This window comes from Astatotilapia calliptera, chromosome 17 (assembly GCF_964374335.1).
Source record: "Astatotilapia calliptera chromosome 17, fAstCal68.1, whole genome shotgun sequence".
Taxonomy (NCBI): domain Eukaryota; kingdom Metazoa; phylum Chordata; class Actinopteri; order Cichliformes; family Cichlidae; genus Astatotilapia; species Astatotilapia calliptera.
The window spans coordinates 18450295-18470184 of NC_137438.1; the positions used below are offsets into that span (position 1 = coordinate 18450295).

The following is a 19890-nucleotide window of genomic DNA, read 5'->3' on the forward strand; positions in this document are numbered from 1 at the left end:
AATACAAAAAAGTTCCACAAAATAGTTTCCCACCACAGGAAATTTATTTTGAGTGGCTTCATATTTTTATTTTTGAAATGCACCAATTTATATATAGTGCAGGAAAAACGAAAATAAATATTATAATGCAAATTTGCAAAAATAACAGCATATGCATCAAAATAAACTCTTTCCAGCAGTGCAATATGAGTCCTAAGCATCCCAGAAACTATTCAGAAAGTCATAAAGTCAAACATAACTTTTAAAAACACCAGTATAAGCTCATAAGGCCCTGATGGTAAAAAACAAACAAACACCCCTACATTTCTGCAAAATGACGTCACTTCCGGTTTCGGGCAGGACATGGCGGACATGCGATAGTTCGCGCTGATGGACGTAGGAAGTGTTACAAACAGCTGATTGGATCGGCAAAGCGTGTTTCTGGAATATTATGTTTTTGTTGCTGCAATTGCTTTTTATGCATTTTTTGCAAAGCTATATGGAAGGAAACTGTGACCTAGGATAAGCTGATGGCATAAGATGTAAGTACAACTCCTCCGGTTTCATATGCAAAAAAAAATTATTGCGCTAGCTTATGTGGTTGCAGGATTTAAAAATAGTTATGCAAAATGGAGTGGGCACGGCTGGTTGGTTGTATTGATGTATATCAACTTGAAATGCTCCTAAAAATGGCACTACAGCATGTAAACATATAATATAAGCTCTGGCGGACTTGGTTCTATGGTAGGTCTTAAAGGGTTAAAGCATCAGCATCAGCTTTTTGGAAAATGGAATGTTGTTTTTTTGGAGAAATGACGATATTTGGACAAGAGGGGACTGCTAAATTATCTTTTAATGCTAGCTAGCATAGTTAGCAAGCTATACGGGTACCTCACAAGGACACAGATACCTGCTACTTAACATCCAAATGAAATCCTTAAATTTCACCAAAACTGGAGCTCAGCCTTCTTGGAGGGTCTGTTAGTACAGTAATCTCACAGCAGCCATATTTTTGGCCAGATGATGTCATTAAAAATGACAACAGCACAAACACAGTCCAGAGGTCCAGCTCAGGGACTCTAAGACAGCTTCCAGCTACAGTCAAACAGGCCATGCTCCCTATTAATGCAAAGTTTAAATCTTAAGAGATCCACTCTCTTGCTGTGAAGGCACTGACTCGCTGCTAGAGCCTCTGCTGGACGCTAGACAAACTGCACTAAGCAGAAAGGGTTGTAAATCAGCCGTCCCAAACCCCTGGGCCATGGACCGGTAGTCGTTTGGTACCGGTACCAGTTTAGGCTCGGGTTTGGAATTCATGGTTTTCAGGGTTTTTATCATTAACCCTTTACAGCCGATCGGAGCGGGCACGCTCTGTTTTGCGTAACTATTTTTAAATCCCGGTAGCACTGCAACCACGTAAGCTAGCGCAAAAATTTTTTTTGCATATGAAACCGGAGGAGTTGTACTTACATCTTATGCCATCAGCTTGTCCTAGGTCACGGTTTCCTTCCACATAAAGCTTTGCAAAAACTGCATAAAAAGCGCTTGCAGGAACAAAAACATAATATTCCAGAAACACGCTTTACCGATCCAATCAGCTGGTCATAACACTTCCTACGTTGGAATAGACGTCAGCGCGAACTTTTGCATTTCCGCCATTACCTGCCCGAAACCGGAAGTGACGTCATTTTCGCGGAAATGTAGTCTTTTTTACTATCAGGGCCTCAGGGCCTATACTCGTCTTTTTAAAACTTATCTTTGACTTTATGACTTTCTGTGTCGTTTCTGGGATGCTTAGGACTCATATTGCACTGCTGGAAATAGTTTATTTTGATGCATATGCTGCTTTTTTGCAAATTTGCAGTATAATATTTATTTTCGTTTTTCCTGCAGTGTATAAAAATTGGTGTATTTCAAAAATAAAACTATGAAGGCACTCAAAATAAATTTCCTGTGGTGGGAAACTATTTTGTGGAACTTTTTTGTATTTACAGTTTTGAGGGATAAGCCTCTTAAATTTCTCTAACTACAAATATATGTTAAAAAAGCAAAAACGATTTTCAATTTTTTTGTAGTTTATTGCACTTTTTTGCAATTTATGTAATTACTATGCACTTAATGAATACATATTATTAAAATCTGGGCTATAATGGTTGTATTGATGTATAGCAACTTGAAATGCTCCCAAAAATGGCTCCACAGTATGTAAAAATATAATATAAGCTCTGGCGGACTTGGTTCTATGGTAGGTCTTAAAGGGTTAACTGGGTCTTTTCCCATATTGTAGTTGTCTGTCTGATTTTGAAAGAAATATTTGCACATTACCATAGCAACCAAAGAGCATTAAGGGGCAGAGAGGAGAATGTTATTCTCAATGTTGTTGGTGCATTTCAGGAGGACGCCGCAAAAAAGATTACACAATTACACAGTAAGTTCACGTTTATTATTATATTTACAAAATACCACAGTTTTTGTCTTGGTCGTGTCATTTTATTTTGTTGTATTTATCCGTGACGGACAAAATGTTGTCTGACATTAAACCGGACCATGGTGCAAAAAAGGTTGGGGACCGCTGCTGTAAATGTTCAAATGTCCATTTTTCATGGATGTTTCTGGAAAGTCTTCACTATGGGCAGAAATCTGTGCCATCAGAAACTGAATTTGAATAAGTTCAATTTGAATTTGAATTGCTCAGATTGAATCTGAATTGTAACTTGAATAAATGCTTTTGAAAACTGAATTTGAATTAGTCTAATTTGAAATTGAATTTATGGTTTGAAAATGATCATCACTAAATTGAAATTGAATTTTATATTTTGAAAATGAATTGATTTGCTTTGAAACTGCATTTTATCCTTTAAAAATTCAGCTCTCGAATAATTTCAGTTTCACTTCTCACCATTCAGTTTCAGTTCTACAATTCAATTTCAGTTCCAAAATTCAGTTTTTTGGAACTTACATCCGGTTCCGGTTCAAGCGCAGATTAATAGAACTACGTTTTACTAGCGGACCGAAAGTGTTACCGACGGGAATCTACAGCGTCTTGAGCTGAATTAAGACTTCAGAAGTCATTCGTCATGTCGAATGACCAGCGGATAAACTCTCAGGTTGGTAATAAATGTACTACATGTATAAGAACAAGCGTCATGTTAACAAATGATAGCCGTAAGGTAACTTTTATGCTTATTGTAGCTGCTAGCTAAAAACGCTAATTTAGCGTAGTTTGCCCTGAATTCAGCTTTGACAACAAATATGATCGACTGTTTCTAGTAGAATTCCAAAGTTGTCATCTTGTACCCTCTCAGAGTACCCCCTCTGTATGCTTACAGAGACCCCTACAGTAGGGAAACATGCAAAACGGTGTCCAAACCTTTGTATTTTAGCTTTATGTCTTACACAGCATCCCAACTCTGTAGCTAACTTAATAACTTTAGCTAAAGTGAATAGTTAGTCTAATTCATTAGTGCAGCATTACTGGATCATCTCTGTTTGAAGTGATATAATATGATATACAGCTATCACTGAAACAGCAAACTTTGTAAATAAGCAAACAACACTTCTCATTCTCTAAACGTTTGGCCACAGCTGTAGATTACACTATCAGTGCTTGTTCACTCTTGACAATAATTACATTTCTAAATTTACTTTGTGGATTTACAGGTAAACAATATCTAATATTTTATCTAAATGACTACTTTGTCTTTAAAAAGGGTGAAGAGCCTGAGGCCGGTGACAGTCCAGTTCTACTCTAAGTACATCCTTACTGTGGCTCACAGGACAAGGCCACATTCTTGTCCTGCCAGAAGAGAAGAGAAGCTTCAGAGTCTTCATGCAGTTCAACCACACCTGTCATATTCCGTATGACAGGGGTCTCAAACTCCAGTCCTCAACGGTCAAAGTGTCATGCAACTTTTCCATGCCTTCGAGGACTGGAGTTTGAGACCCCTGCCGTATGGTGTTCATGCTGTTTTCTACCCCACAGTTACAGCATGTCTGACTGCCTGTTCAGCATATGCAAAAATATATGATGAGTTTAAGCATGTGATGACTAAGGCCTTCCATTATGGTGTTTGTCATCACATGTCACAGACATCTGGATGATCATTTGGAATAAATAAAATACTAAAAACGTGTTACTTCATCTTTTATCTTTATTATTATTGTTCTTATTTTACACTTTTCATTGTTAGGCATTAGGTTTATTTGTAGTAGTCCTTTCCAACGTCTTTCCCTCTTCCATGTTACTGTGTCAGCTTGTCAGCATCTATTTGGGTTTGGAAGTGGAACAGAAAGTAAAGAAATCCAAAGTGCCATTAAAACCAGGAGAGGTTCTTATATTTCAGAAGAAGGGATTAATTCAAAAGAAATGACCTCAATGCCATATTTTATTTAGGAACCCTAGAGAGCACTTTGCAAAATAACACATTCTTATAATTTCACCCTCAGATGAGCCAAGCTACGACTGTCAGGGAAGGTGATGTAGGTTCAGAGCATATGAGAGTGGTTAAGTTAATGTCTCTTGTCTAGATGAAGGCACAAGAGGGATCAATGGCAAGGCGTAGAGATTCAGTATCTTCAGTCTTCAGTGGACACTCCATTTCTGGCACAAAACACCTGTAACAGATGGTCGATTTAGGAGGTGACCCGACAACTTCAGCCTGTCAAACATAGTAATGGAGCAGTATGCTTTAAAAAAAAAAAAAAAAAAATCTAATTAAGCATGCACTCAGTAGAAGAATTATTATGGTAGTTAAACACAGTGATAGTTGTATATCACATTATATCACTTCAAACAGAGGTGATCCAGTAATGCTGCACTAATGAATTAGACTAACTATTCACTTTAGCTAAAGTTATTAAGTTAGCTAAAGAGTTGGGATGCTGTGTAAGACATAAAGCTAAAATACAAAGGTTTGGGCACCGTTTTGCATGTTTCCCTACTGTAGGGGTCTCTGCAAGCATACAGAGGGGGTACTCTGAGAGGGTCCAACATGACAACTTTGGAATTCTACTAGAAACAGTCGATCATTTTTGTTGTCAAAGCTGAATTCAGGGCAAACTACGCTAAATTAGCGTTTTTAGCTAGCAGCTGCAATAAGCATAAAAGTTACCTTACGGCTGTCATTTGTTAACATGACGCTTGTTCTTATACATGTAATACATTTATTACCAACCTGAGAGTTTATCCGCTGGTCATTCGACATGACGAATGACTTCTGAAGTCTTAATTCAGCTCAAGACGCTGTAGATTCCCGTCAGTAACACTTTCGGTCCGCTAGTAAAACGTAGTTCTATTAATCTGCGCTTGAACCGGAACCGGATGTAAGTTCCAAAAAACTGAATTTTGGAACTGAAATTGAATTGTAGAACTGAAACTGAATGGTGAGAAGTGAAACTGAAATTATTCAAGAGCTGAATTTTTAAAGGATAAAATGCAGTTTCAAAGCAAATCAATTCATTTTCAAAATATAAAATTCAATTTCAATTTAGTGATGATCATTTTCAAACCATAAATTCAATTTCAAATTAGACTAATTCAAATTCAGTTTTCAAAAGCATTTATTCAAGTTACAATTCAGATTCAATCTGAGCAATTCAAATTCAAATTGAACTTATTCAAATTCAGTTTCTGATGGCACAGATTTCTGCCCATACTTCACCATGAGCTCCGTGTAATTGTTTTTCAGTTGGTTTTCATCAAAAAGTTTGTCACTTCCACATTCAGAACTTTCCAACATAAGATCGATAATGTTGTCTAATGTCTTTACTTTAAAACAGAGATGGGCAACTCCAGGCCTCGAGGGCTGGTGACCCGCAGGTTTTAGATATCATATCATATTATATTTAGATATGGGTCAACACACCTGAATCACATGATTAGTTCATTACCAGGCCTCTGGAGAACTTTAAGACATGTTGAGGAGGTCATTTAGCCATTCAAATGAGCTGTTGGTTCAAGGACACATCTAAAACCTGCAGGACACCAGGCCTTGAGGCCTGGAGTTGCCCACCCCTGCTTTAGAATGACAGCGTAGAATATAAAAGGACAGTGGTGCAAACACAGAAGAACTAAATGTCTAAGAGTGATTTTAATGCAGAAGCCTGGGTTTGAATCCTCTCTGGCTTTTTATTGCGTATGCTGCTCCTTCTCCCAGCTCTCCTCACTTCTCTTTACTGTCCTTTCCCAGTAAAGGCTAAAAAGCCCCCCTAAAATATATATTTATATAAAAAATTATCTTAATGCGAGTTAAGCAGATTCCAGAAAATAAAGATTTTAGTGGTTTACTGATGATCGTTGGAGTGGGCGAAGAGTTTACGTTTTAATGTATTTGTGATTGAATTTTCCAGTTAAACATTAAATATCCTTTAAGGAGGCTACTGATGTTTCCCAGCACTGACACACTCAGCTTCCAGCTATGAGCGAGTCTCCGATCTGCCTCGTGGAGGCTGCAGGCCAGCGATCGTCAATAATCGGGTTTGTTATCCGGCCGATCTCCTGGCTGACGGAGTGAGGAGGGAAAAAGGAGGACGGTGCATCAGTAAATCCTCACTAAGCTCCTTTCTTCGAGGCATCCACTTCTGGAGAAAATCTGACACAGAGCTTCCATTACGATGCTGGCAGATGGAGCTGCCAGCGAAGAAGGAAGTGAGACCAATTATTTCCTGAGTGGGATTCAAACTTTTCTCCACGGGGCTCAAAGCTCAGGGAAAACACCCACCTGAGCTGACCCACACCGCCTGCCATCCACCCATTGCAGGTAGACCCCCTGTGCATGTGTGTGTGTGTGTGTGTGTGTGTGTGTATGTGTGTGTGCGTGGTGGTGGGAGCGGGTGCTGGTGTCCATTTCTGCCCACTCATCTCCTCTCTGAGCACCGCAGGAAACCAGAACATCCTGCATCCCAAAGCCAGGTCTGCAGCGAATTACAGGTCTGATTCAGAGACAGCAACGAGGCGTGTCGGCGAGAGGTCATCAACAAAAACGAGTGAAGAAAGGAGAGGTAACAAGGAGGCAAGAAGAGGAAGAAGAGAAGGACGCAATGCCAGGAAGAAACGAAAGAAAAATATTTGAAATGAGCGAAACTAAAACAACAGAGGAAGGAAGCTGATGAGCAACTAATGACCCAGAAATACATGAAACCAAGAGTTTATTAATGCTCACGCCTGCTGTCATTTCTCGGTGAAGGTGAAAACCGAGGCTGCACAGATAACATCAAACTGAACTTCATTATGAAACGAGTTTAAACCGCAAAGAGAGGATCTGTTAAATGTTGCTGCATGTTCTTTAACTTTGGTGGAGGACGCATCTTTGCAGCTGAGGCTGTCACATGGACCTCACATTTGAAATATTTAAAATGCATTAAAATATCTTCAGTTCGGTCCCAGTGTCACTTTACTTCCTGTTGTATTTTGAAGATTGAAGATGGGTGTTTCTGTTTTCACTGCCTTCCTTTATTGAGTTCACCTGGTCCTGTCATGGTCCATGTGTCTGCCTAGTCGGCCTAGCGAGGCTACATATGGTTTTGTTTGTGTTTTGCCCTCCTTTTCTCTCTCTCTCTCTCTCTCTTGTCTTCGCTCTGCTTGGTTAGGGCTCACAGTGGCCTCCTGCCTTTAGCCCATGCACCTGCAAGTAATCATACACCTGTGGCTTAACATCCTGTTTTCCCTGGCCACTACTTAAGACAGTAGTTCAGAGTTTCTTGTTGCCGTCTTCTCTTGTGTTTTCCTGGTTTTGATATTTCCATGTCTGTTTGTATATAGATGTCCTGGACCTGTCCTGTAACCCTCCTTCCTGGATATCTGAGTGTCTGGCAGTGTGGCGTGGTGTGTTATTGCGAAGTGAATCCGATCACAGAGTGAAGTGCGCAAGTGCGCTTAGAGTGGAGCGAACGGAGCATGGTTTGGCGAGCAAGTGTGGAGCACCTTTTTCCCCCTACCTGCCCATGGATCCCCGGAGCCCCTGAATTTATGCTTCATATTTGTGACAGACTCTTAACTAATATTAAGTTTATATTTTACACTCTGTTGTGTATTAAAAAGTCTAAATGTTAAACTTTTGTGTAAAGGTTAGGTTAACATTAAGTTGCATTTTAGCCACATGCTAAACAAGATGCTTTTTTTCAAACCAAGTCGTGCAGTAGCAATGTTTCCTTCTAAGTTTGTCAGATGGGAGAAAATTGGTCATAAAGAGCGTGCTGCACCAAAATCCTCCTTGTGGTTGATTGGCTAACTAGCAGATTTCTGTGACTGCCTGTAGTTTGCAAGGAAGACCAAAACTGGTCTGCAGCCTTTCGCCAACCAGTCGCTAAGCAGGAGCTTCAAAAAAGGGTACACAAACGGATGTCTGCACCAAAACAACAGGACAATGTCTGTATGTATTCATGTTGTTTTTCTAGTTCTTTTCATTGTTAGCACTTTTGTGTCTTTTTTAAAGCTGCTAAATAAATAATAAAGTATCTTAATTATCTTTTATTCTAAAGCAGAAACAGACACCATTCCTGCTTTTTGGGGGGTTTTGTACTATGGTAGTGATGAAGGCATCTTCGTTGTGACAAATTTAACCCAGCATGATCCAGTAATTCGCTAACAGGAATGATGTTTTTCAGTTCAGTTAACTCTAAAATGTTACGTTTTCTTTATGTGTAGGCCCGCTGCATTTAAACTATAATCTGGTGCACATGTGGACATGATTTAAAGCTTTTAATAATTCAGATTTTAGGCAGAGTGTAAAGAATCTGTAGCTGATTAATTTATTCGTAAGACGAAGCGCTCTTGGTAAAGTTTAAGCCTTTAAATGGAGGTGCTGCAATGTTTACGTGACAAGTTATTAATCTTTAAATAGAGGAAAAGTTTCTGTCCAGTGCACCTAATTTAAATCAACATATAAAGAGCTGAAAGCGTTGTTTCAGAGCTGTTTTGACCCAAATTTAAACAGTGATCATTCATTCTCTTGCAGAGGTATTATTTCAGAGAAACCAGAAACAGTGAGTCTGTCCTGGAGTCTTTTAAGAAGGAAGCTGAGCGTGAAGCCGAACGGCTGCAGGTCTCAGAAGAGGACGAAGCTTGTACTCTTCCTCTCCCCCTCTGAGAGCCTTTTTACAGGATTTTCCCTGCATGCATTGCCCTCATGAGGAGTTGAGGGGATTTCTGTGTGTTTGGCTGCCGAGGCCGCCTGTCAACGCGTCCCGTCAACAAATCCCAGTTTCCATAGAGACGCCCAAATACCAGAAATAAGAAAAAGTTCGAGGCCAAATTGCATTTTCTTCTTTTCTCCAGTCAATTGGTATGAACAAGGGAGTTAGCTTAGAGGAGCTGATACTTTAAACATGCCACGGGGAGTTAGAGATGGAGCCCAGCGGGGATTTGACGCTGGCTGACAGAGTCAGGCCTTCTCTGAGGAAAAGTGCCCTAAAAAAATAAAAATAATAATAATAAAAATCAACAAGTGGAAATATAAATCGCTCCTGCACAGATTTTAGTGCCATCATTTTAATCACATCGAGAATCAAACCCTGAGCGAGGAGGTCTCATAAATTCACATAACAGTGACATGAGTGACATTTTTATCTATTTACATACAAAAACGTGACATTTTAAAGAGGCTGTTGGTGCGGTTCTTTTGGTGTGCACCTAAAGGTGAATGTGATATCTTATGTTGTACTCTATAAGAAACGCACCAGTGAACCAGCCCAGGTTTGTTTTTAGAGTTCTGTCTCTCAACGTTCTGTTAGAAAGCATTGGTTTTAATTACATCGCGTTTTGGAGCCAGAAGTTGCCATATTTGGGCAACGGGGTGAACGGTGGTGCAACTTTCATTTCCCTTTATTTTAACTGTCAAGGTAAAGAATCATTTTCAGTATAAGACTCTTGGTAAAGAAACCTGGAGGAACATATGAGGGTCAGGGGCTGGAGTTCATGCTGCTCCCCCTTCAGAACTTCAGATCTTAAGGATCTGAAATTGGGGGAGCACCACAGTGGGCAGGTCCACTCGGAAGAAAGTGCCTAATGAAGTGTGAGAGTAGCAGCACTCTATAAGAAACTCACCAGTGAACCAGCCCTGGTTTGTTTTAAGAGTTCTGTCTCTGAATGTGTTGCTGTTAGATGCTGTTAGAAAGCATCGGCTTTAATTACATCGCACCCCCTTGAACCTTAACCCCCACCTCCCAAATAAACCCAGACCCTCTGTGCTCTCCACCCGCTTTCATCCTGCCTCTTTTCCCCCCCTCAGCCCGGAGCTGAAGCTTCTGCTGCAGAGACATTCAAAGACTGTAAAGTCGAAGCGACAGATTGAGGCCACACAGACTTCTCATTTCCCACTTTTCATAGTCACGTTAGAAAGTTTATAGATGGTTGCGTTTAAATAGAAGCCAGAAGCAATCGAGTCAGCCACTTCAGAAACTCTGAATAAATGAGCTCAGATTTACAACATTTCTTCCCGAACGACTCAGCTTCTCCATGTTGAAGTTTTTCTAATGAACTCTTCCAAGGAAGTCTGTTTGTGCTTGGCAGGTTATCGCAGAGTTTACTCAATTATTCAAAGTAATTATCACATTTGAAAGAATCAACTCTGAATTCCATAGAATAGCTTGTTTTTCTTCTCAGAAGGTCTTTTCTGTGCCACCGTTTGTTTGTACATCAGGTTGGATGGACTTAGTTTCATTATTGATTAAACAGTAAAACAATGAAGAATACCCACAGCTGTAATTTCACCAGCAGTCCCAAACCACCAAATGATGATTGATCTGCTGCAAGAAAACCAGAAAACCCTCAAATCTGAGAAATGCAACAATCCAGGTTTTTTTTACTTTTCAACATTTACTCACACTATTGAGTTCAGGTCGTGGGGGCAGCAGTCTCAGAGCAGAGAGGCCAAAACGTCCTTCGCAGAGGTGGGACCAAGTCATTGTTTTGCAAGTCTCAAGTAAGTCTCAAGTCTTTATCCTCAAGTCTCAAGTCAAGTCTCAAGTAATGTCAGGCAAGTCAGAGTCGAGTCTCAAGTCACTGGTGTAAAAGTCCGAGTCAAGTCACAAGTCTGAAACTTTGAATTTCAAGTCCTTTCGAGTCTTTAAAAAAAACAAACGAAAAAAGAATGTTGCAGTTATGCTAAATGTAAATATTAGACCATGTAATTTTAAAATCTGTGTTTTTCTCAACACATACAAAATAGTGAACTTAGAAAATATACACAAATTGTGAAATTGCACCTCTTTAAAATGCAGCTCAATTAAACCTAGCTCCAAGAATAATTTTCACCGACAGTTCTGAGATAAGCTGCATGTTATTCTTGGGTGCGGTTGTAGGACCAGCTTTAAAATCGCATGACAAAAATATCATACACATTAAAAAAAACTGTATCACCAACGTAGCCTGGAAAACATTTGCTAGTTAGATGAAGTCAGCTATCTCATCTTAGCATATTTATATGTATATTTATAATTATACGGTTCTTGGAGTGAGTGCACACACTCATGAAGTTTAGTAACTTCAGGTCACTGCAACAAGCCCAGGTACAGTTTACCGACGGATGGGTACAGGACCTTGAAATGCACCGTGTAGAACGAAAGACCATCGTACGTATCATAAGTTTACCAGTCTCACAAATTGTTGTCATAAATACACATTCGTTAACCGTTTATTAATATAACCTTTGAGCTCAACGGTAATTAATTAGTAGTGGAAATAATTTCTGGTACCCATCACAGAAATGTAGCAGTGACAATAATATTGTATGCTGTAATCGTACTGGGCAATTAGTGATACAAAAAACCTGTTTTATCCTGTGAATAAAAGTATGTGTTTTTGTCAATGTACCATAATAACAGAAGCGAAACGCAATATTGTGTCAGGATAATTTACTATTTATGCACAATAAATAAAGGAGCATAGCGCGACAATTTCTGTTCAGCGCCAGACTTGCTTGTAACCTATATCACCAATTATGTTATGAAAATGACGTATTAACTACAACAGCAGACTGACCTTTGTGTAAATGCTTGGAGCAGACTAACCTGTGAGCTGGAGTGTTCTGGGACGTTATATTTGATCTTTGAATGGCTGCAATCCAGTCGCCTCTTTGTTACTTCGGAAACATGGCTCGAACAATTTCTCTTCAACGACATAATCCGATAACAACCGATCTCTTTACCCGTCGGCTTCCCGTGGCTGTCATGCGACCGGCTATTGCAGTTAATAATACAACAGCTTCTTGACATTTTTGTGTTTCTTTTTATCGCTGTGTGACTGATTTTAATTGAAAGCCTGCGTGCGCTAGTACCGCTTGCCACGAGTTCCCAGAATCCTTTGCGGTTCTACCCGTGAATGACGTCACATTTTCAATCTCTATATAATATGCATGTTAAATTTTATATTTGGGGTAAAATATCAAGTCTTTTCAAGTAAACCGGTTCAAGTCCAATTCAAGTCCCAAGTCATTGGTGTAAAAGTCCAAGTCAAGTCACAAGTCTTAGAACATTTTTTCAAGTCAAGTCTAAAGTCATAAAATTAATGACTCGAGTCTGACTCGAGTCCAAGTCATGTGACTCGAGTCCACACCTCTGGTCCTTCGCCCCAGCAACCGCCTCCTTGGTTTCTCGGAGGAGGAGGTGCAGGAGAGCCGAGAGATGTAATCTCCCCGGCATGTCCTGGACCTTCGCTCAGATAGACGTGACTGAAACAGCTCCTTCAGCAGGGATCCTGCAGCTTTCTGATCCTCTTGTGTTGTTTTTAATGTGTGTTTGAAAAGATTTTCCAACTGTTTTATGGTCACTTTGGGAATCTTCTTAGTCTCCTTGTGTCCCTGTAATTCCACCACACTCAATTTTGTAATTTTGCATTTAAATTTTTGTAATTCTCGATTTTAATTTCATGCTTGCACACCTTTTACATGATTTTGAGTCCGTTTGACAGATGTTTGCATCTTTTTGTAATGATTCTCTTGTGGTCATTTTGCATCTTGTTGTAATGATGTTACATCTGTTTCTGCCTGTTTTCTATCTGTTGTGTTTTTGCACTTATTTTGCACCTTTGTTAGTTTTTTTGGCTTTTTTTGTTGGTTTGCGCACATCTACAGTTGTTTTGTGTCTGTTTGGTTGTTTGAAGCTGATGTTTCTGACCCAGGAGGTTGGTGTTATCTTGGTGAAAGTGATTCAACCTGAGGAAATTCGTGTGCATCACGTCTGAAGTGACTAAGGTCTTCCACGGTGCACAAACTATTTCACAGCCCTTCTGTCTTGTGGGTTGAGGTTGGGTTTCTATCCTTATTACTGAGTGTGTCTGATTGTGGCTCGTTTTTGGCATGTTTTTGTTGTTTCTCAGACGAATCTGTCCTCCACCAGACCGCCGTCTGCCAGGGGATTTTCAGACGCTCAACACGACTGCTCCTTTTCTTTTTACTGTGCGGTCGAGTCATTCGATCCAAACCTCAGGGACAAGACAAGAGGTAATAAGTGGAGGCTGTACAGTAGCACCTACTGTAAGCTTACAGCCTCAGTGCTGCAGCACCAGATCCAGATGTCTGGTGAAGTCTGGATAAATATAGACTCTGTCAGGAGCTGTGAAGTCCCAGCTATGTTCTGTAAACATTTTCCTTACCATAATTTGAATTTTATTATAAACTCACAGGCTTACAAGCCAGTAAAAAAGCAGCCATAAACAAGAAAGCAGCTACTGAACATGAAGACACCAGAGTTTTCAGCTCAGCAGGCAGTCAGCTTTTCACACTCAGACATGTAAAAGTGCTCCAGGCTTCTCATCAGCAGCATTAAAGCACAGGTCAAACACTCAGGTACATGAAAAATGTTGATCAATGATCAAAGGTGAAGTAGATTCATCAGAAAAAATGACCTCAAGTAACCAAAAATAATTTGGGTGGAGAAAAAGAGCAGTTTGAGAGGCTGATGTTAGATTTTTTTTTTTTAATCTCGTACTTTCAGACCTGATGAAGAAAAAGGAAAAGAAAGATGAGAGACAGAACCAAAAAAGTTGATTCTGTTCATCTGGATGTAGCGTTTTCAGTGGGAGAAACGTTTCGTCACTTGTCCAAATGACTTCTTCAGTCTCAGCTGACTGCAGGTTTCCCCAACATTATAAACAGTACATTTGCACAATGACTGAAACTGAAGCCCACTGAACGAACAATGGGCTTTGATCAGTGGGCTTTGATCAGCGGTTGTTGCAACAGTTTGCATATTAATGATCAAGGAACTGACCTCACAGCCCATTGCTCATTCTCATGTCTTGATGCAGTGAGCATGCATCAAGACACGAGAGACAGACAGTTTCATTATTTATTATTTCAGCAGAATTACATTAGGATAAATTACTCAACTTCTTGTTTTTATAGTTTTCATTCATCAAAGCTAAATTAAAGTTTAAAAATGATACAAAAAATGAATGAAAGAAAACAATTTAACATGAAAGTCTTGAACCTAATCTTTAAAGGGTTATGTCAAATTTTTCCTGGATGAAAAGTTTCCAGGAAAAGCTGAAGAAATTGTATATTTGACTTTAACTTTCCAGTTCCAGGAATAAACTACAGTAAAAATACAGATGAGAAGTCTTTTAAATGAGATTAGCATAATGATCCCTCCACTGATCCAATGCTCTGCTGTTCTTAACAGTAATGGTGCCGTGAAATTCTAATTAACTTCAAATAACCAAAAATGAACCTGCAGTTCCTCTAACGTCCAGCAGAGGCTCCAGCAGTGAGTCTCCATAGACTCCTATGTTAAAACTTTACAGCAGAAATTAACATGTTGACAGCTCATACACAAAATGTTTTGGCAGATAATTTGACCCTTTATAACAACTCTATTAGACTCTTGTTACAGAACAAAGACAAGTGGAAGCAAAATATAGAAATAATAAGAGGAACAGTGTCACTATATGCAGATGACACAGTTTTATACACTAGAGAAGAGACTAACAGTTTATCTGCAGCACTTATGCAAAATCCTAAAAACAAAGAAATAAGTGGATATGTAGTCAGTGACAATGTTCCTGTGATGTAACTGAGAGCCCAGGAATAGCTCCTTAAATAGAATGTGAGATGCCGTTGTCTCAAAGTTTTAAATAAAGCTCCATAAATAAATGAACAAGAGGGGAAATGGAAATTTACACATTCCACACGAATTGAACAAACATCTCATCTGCAGTGCTATAAGAATAAAGAATAAGTATAAGCAAAAAGTTGGACTGAAACTTCTCATTCTAATGGAAGTCATTAGAATGACAGCTTCTGTGACAAATGTATGTAAATGTTATAAGATAAAGTTCATGTGATATATGTGAAAAATACTGCAAAATATTGACTAAGTTTATCGAGTGTTCTCTAAATGTCCATAATAGAGATTGGAGAACATCTTTTATGCCCATATGGAAATTCTAATATTTGGATAAAATTGGAAGAATGGGCAAAATTTCCTTCAAAATATGATTGAAGTTTATCTGAAGGATCTTCTTAAGTGTCCTTGTAGTGGGACACTACACAAAACAACTGAAATACAGTAAAATGTGAAGTACAGCAGCAAGGTAAATGTACTTTTTTACATTCTGTCTAATGCTCCACATTTACACATTTTCCTATGGCGATATGAGGTCAGTCGAGACGATGAGGGCTTCTTCTTTAATCGCTTCTGGAACCATCAAACATTCCTCCTCCACATTTTTAAGAGCTGTCTGACTTTTACAACCTGAAGCCGTTAGCCTGGATCTGCAGCAGCAGCAGCAGGTTTCTGTGGCTGTGAGTGGAAAAAAATGGAGGCGAGGGAGGTCACGTTATTAAAACCGACTCCACTACTGCTTATTATCTTCTGTCAAACTCGGCCCATGTTTTTCAGGAGGTGTGGACATGGGAGTATTTACGAGCTCTGTTTTTAATAGACTGTTCCTTTTAGACTCAAACAAATGCCTCTCATTAGATCCCAACTGAATTCTCCATAACTACAGTAATGGCTGGTGGCAACTCTATGATCCCCGACTGCAGACCATTAACATGCTGCAGTAGGAGTGTTAATCTCTCGCACTTTCAGTTGCCTTCCCCAAAGCCTGCTCGGGTCTGTCTGCGACTCATAGTGCCTCTGACGCACCACCTCAGGTTTTCAGCTCACCTCCTCACCTGGCCTTCGCATCCAGACGCCCCGTTAGAAAGGATTGAGGGTTGGAGGGTGGTGGGGGTGGAGTAGGTAAATAAAAAGTGAGCTCACAACTGAGGCAACCGCAGGATACCGCTGAGCTCCAAGGCCCAACAAACAGCGAGCGGCGAGAGCATGCAGGCCTGCTGCCATGTTTGGAATAAAGGAGAGAAAAATTGAAGTGTTTCTAAAGGGACAAGGTTAAAAGAATGGTTTGAGTGTATTTTCCATAATCATGATTTTGGAATGTGTGAAGGTCTCCATTTGAGAGATTGGCTGCTTGGACACCTCAGTAGCCAAACTGTGATGAGAGGACTGGCACTGGAAAGATCTCTGAGGCGGTCAGACGCACTGAAGAAAGGAAGGAGTTTGTCTTCTTTGAAATCCTTGACGTTGTTATAGTTCCATGAGGACTGGTCCATTTATCCAGGAGTTGAGCAGCATTTTAAAACCATCTTATCTTACAGTGTCAGATGAGTTTGTCAAGCCATAAACACTCAGTTAATTTTTTTTTTACATAGTTCCAAATCACAACAACAGTCCCCTCAAGGCACTTTATATTGTAAGGCAAAAACCCTACAATAATACAGATAATACACTGTGATGTCACCCACTGATTAATGAAGCCCTGTTATAACCCTCAAGTTTTCTGTGTTGCCACTTTGATGTTTTGAAACTTCACAGCCATTGGCTGACATCGTGTAACTGATGGGTCATTAATCACTGACCACTCGCCATTGGAAATAATGCAGGTTTAAGGAAACTGAATGTTGGCTTCACCTGTCATAGCCGAAGTTACGTCAGTGTTTTAAAAAAGGCCCAGGCATTCTCATTATTTCATTTTTTTTTCTGTTTATCGACCAGTAAATCATTCAAAACGGAATAATATATGCACCAAAACTAGAACGTTTATGTTGTTGATAAAGCCCATTAGCCTTTGGAAAATTCAAGATGGAGGGTGATTTGATTATTCTGAAATAAAATCAACAAAACATGCTCTTTCTGAATCATATTTAGCCCCAGATTTCTTTTCTTCTACAGGTTCAGCACACCCATTTAGTGATGATGCCCATTTCAAGATATCCTCAAGATCATCTAAATGAAAAAGTAAAAGAATGAATGTTTTGAGCCTGAACTTTAACCCTTTAAGACCTACCATAGAACCAAGTCCGCCAGAGCTTATATTATATTTTTACATGCTGTGGAGCCATTTTTGGGAGCATTTCAAGTTGCTATACATCAATACAACCACTATAGCCCAGATTTTAATAATATGTATTCATTAAGTGCATAGTAATTACATAAATTGCAAAAAAAGTGCAATAAACTACAAAAAAATTGAAAATCGTTTTTGTTTTTTTAACATATATTTCTAGTTAGAGAAATTTAAGAGGCTTATCCCTCAAAACTGTAAATACAAAAAAGTTCCACAAAATAGTTTCCCACCACAGGAAATTTATTTTGAGTGTCTTCATAGTTTTATTTTTGAAATGCACCAATTTTTATACACTGCAGGAAAAACGAAAATAAATATTATAGTGCAAATTTGCAAAAAGCAGCATATGCATCAAAATAAACTCTTTCCAGCAGTGCAATATGAGTCCTAAGCATCCCAGAAACGACACAGAAAGTCATAAAGTCAAAGATAACTTTTAAAAAGACGAGTATAGGCCCTGAGGCCCTGATAGTAAAAAAAGACTACATTTCCGCGAAAATGACGTCACTTCCGGTTTCGGGCAGGTAATGGCGGAAATGCAAAAGTTCGCGCTGACGTCTATTCCAACGTAGGAAGTGTTATGAACAGCTGATCGGATCGGTAAAGCGTGTTTCTGGAATATTATGTTTTTGTTCCTGCAAGTGCTTTTTATGCAGTTTTTGCAAAGCTTTATGTGGAAGGAAACCGTGACCTAGGACAAGCTGATGGCATAAGATGTAAGTACAACTCCTCCGGTTTCATATGCAAAAAAAATTTTTGCGCTAGCTTACGTGGTTGCAGTGCTACTGGGATTTAAAAATAGTTACGCAAAACAGAGCGTGCCCGCTCCAATCGGCTGTAAAGGGTTAAAGACAACCTGGAATTCTTTTTAAAAAAGCATGTTTTTTCAACTATTGTTTTTCAGTTTCTGATTTTATGTCTTTGGAGTTCAGAAGTCCTTTAAGTGCCTGTGAGAAACAAGTTTGGAAGGGTCCAAAAACTTGATGTTTAAATGTCCAGCAGGGGGTCTGAATATGTAGAAATCTATGAACAAACAAGTCTTCTGCTCAGCTGGTCTGAATAAAAAGTTAAAAATAGAGAGATAAAATAGAAGCAGGGAGCAGGTGAGGATTTAAGGCAGGGCTGCATTTCATCGCTGGTTTTTCAAATGTATTTAAATTATACATTGTCATCTAATACACACGAGCAATGGATTCTGCCCATCAGTAGGCTTCCAGAAGTTGGACAATCAGCAGAAATGGGGCTTTTGAATCTTTTGTAGTTATTTGAGGTCTACAGGGAGTGCAGAATTATTAGGCAAATGAGTATTTTGTCCACATCATCCTCTTCATGCATGTTGTCTTACTCCAAGCTGTATAGGCTCGAAAGCCTACTACCAATTAAGCATATTAGGTGATGTGCATCTCTGTAATGAGAAGGGGTGTGGTCTAATGACATCAACACCCTATATCAGGTGTGCATAATTATTAGGCAACGTCCTTTCCTTTGGCAAAATGGGTCAAAAGAAGGACTTGACAGGCTCAGAAAAGTCAAAAATAGTGAGATATCCTGCAGAGGGATGCAGCAGTCTCAAAATTGCAAAGCTTCTGAAGCGTGATCATCGAACAATCAAGCGTTTCATTCAAAATAGTCAACAGGGTCGCAAGAAGCGTGTGGAAAAACCAAGGCGCAAAATAACTGCCCATGAACTGAGAAAAGTCAAGCGTGCAGCTGCCAAGATGCCACTTGCCACCAGTTTGGCCATATTTCAGAGCTGCAACATCACTGGAGTGCCCAAAAGCACAAGGTGTGCAATACTCAGACACATGGCCAAGGTAAGAAAGGCGGAAAGACGACCACCACTGAACAAGACACACACAACAAGCTGAAACGTCAAGACTGGGCCAAGAAATATCTCAAGACTGGTTTTTCTAAGGTTTTTTGGACTGATGAAATGAGAGTGAGTCTTGATGGGCCAGATGGATGGGCCCGTGGCTGGATTGGTAAAGGGCAGAGAGCTCCAGTCCGACTCAGACGCCAGCAAGGTGGAGGTGGAGTACTGGTTTGGGCTGGTATCATCAAAGATGAGCTTGTGGGGCCTTTTCGGGTTGAGGATGGAGTCAAGCTCAACTCCCAGTCCTACTGCCAGTTTCTGGAAGACACCTTCTTCAAGCAGTGGTACAGGAAGAAGTCTGCATCCTTCAAGAAAAACATGATTTTCATGCAGGACAATGCTCCATCACACGCGTCCAAGTACTCCACAGCGTGGCTGGCAAGAAAGGGTATAAAAGAAGAAAAACTAATGACATGGCCTCCTTGTTCACCTGATCTGAACCCCATTGAGAACCTGTGGTCCATCATCAAATGTGAGATTTACAAGGAGGGAAAACAGTACACCTCTCTGAACAGTGTCTGGGAGGCTGTGGTTGCTGCTGCATGCAATGTTGATGGTGAACAGATCAAAACACTGACAGAATCCATGGATGGCAGGCTTTTGAGTGTCCTTGCAAAGAAAGGTGGCTATATTGGTCGCTGATTGGTTTTTGTTTTGTTTTTGAATGTCAGAAATGTATATTTGTGAATCTGGA

The 19890-nt window shown here is 39.7% G+C and overlaps 1 long non-coding RNA gene across 1 annotated transcript; it reads right to left on the reverse strand.

The window, feature by feature from the left end:
* Positions 1–4112: 4112 nt before the first annotated feature.
* On the reverse strand, positions 4113–5291 carry LOC145421480 (uncharacterized). Its single transcript, XR_013902849.1, has 2 exons — positions 5154–5291; positions 4113–4593 (listed from the first exon to the last, which is right to left on the reverse strand). It is a non-coding gene; the product is annotated as an uncharacterized LOC145421480 (long non-coding RNA).
* Between the last annotated feature and the right edge of the window lie 14599 nt (positions 5292–19890).